This window comes from Plasmopara halstedii (assembly GCF_900000015.1).
Source record: "Plasmopara halstedii genome assembly, contig: Scaffold_1561, whole genome shotgun sequence".
Lineage (NCBI taxonomy): Eukaryota > Oomycota > Peronosporomycetes > Peronosporales > Peronosporaceae > Plasmopara > Plasmopara halstedii.
Genome location: NW_020188473.1, coordinates 727,654 through 728,160, shown reverse-complemented (window position 1 = coordinate 728,160; position 507 = coordinate 727,654).

Genomic DNA, 507 nt, shown 5'->3' with positions numbered 1-507 from the left:
CTTGTGGAACCAAGAAACGAGCTCGAAGAGCTTTCCGTTCGGCAAGCTCATCTTCCGTTTTGGGCGGGGGGCTGATGATGTGGACGCGTAATGATCGAGTTACAGCGTCCTTCGCTTCTACAGCTGGATCCGCAGGGCGGAAGCCATATTCCACACGAGGACCAATGGCCAGCCGTGGATGGGCGCACTTCAGAGCCGCTCTATGGGCAGCTTCAAGCTACCGCCTCTGAGCCCCGTCGAGGTCATTTTTGATTACACCACGTTCCTCGGCTGACGAGAAGTCAGGGAACGGACATGGGGTCTGCAAGGCGCGAGTAGGGCTCGTATTACGCTGCTGGCGCAGCTCACCTTCCTCGTCATCCCATGCATGAAAAGGAGTGTCAGACTCGTAGTCGACCACCTCCACATCCTCAATAAGGTCACTCGTCATTGATAGCGTGCGCAAAGCGCGACGCTCGTGCTCATCGAGCTTAGTATGTACATCCCCCGGTGCTGCGGACGCACTAC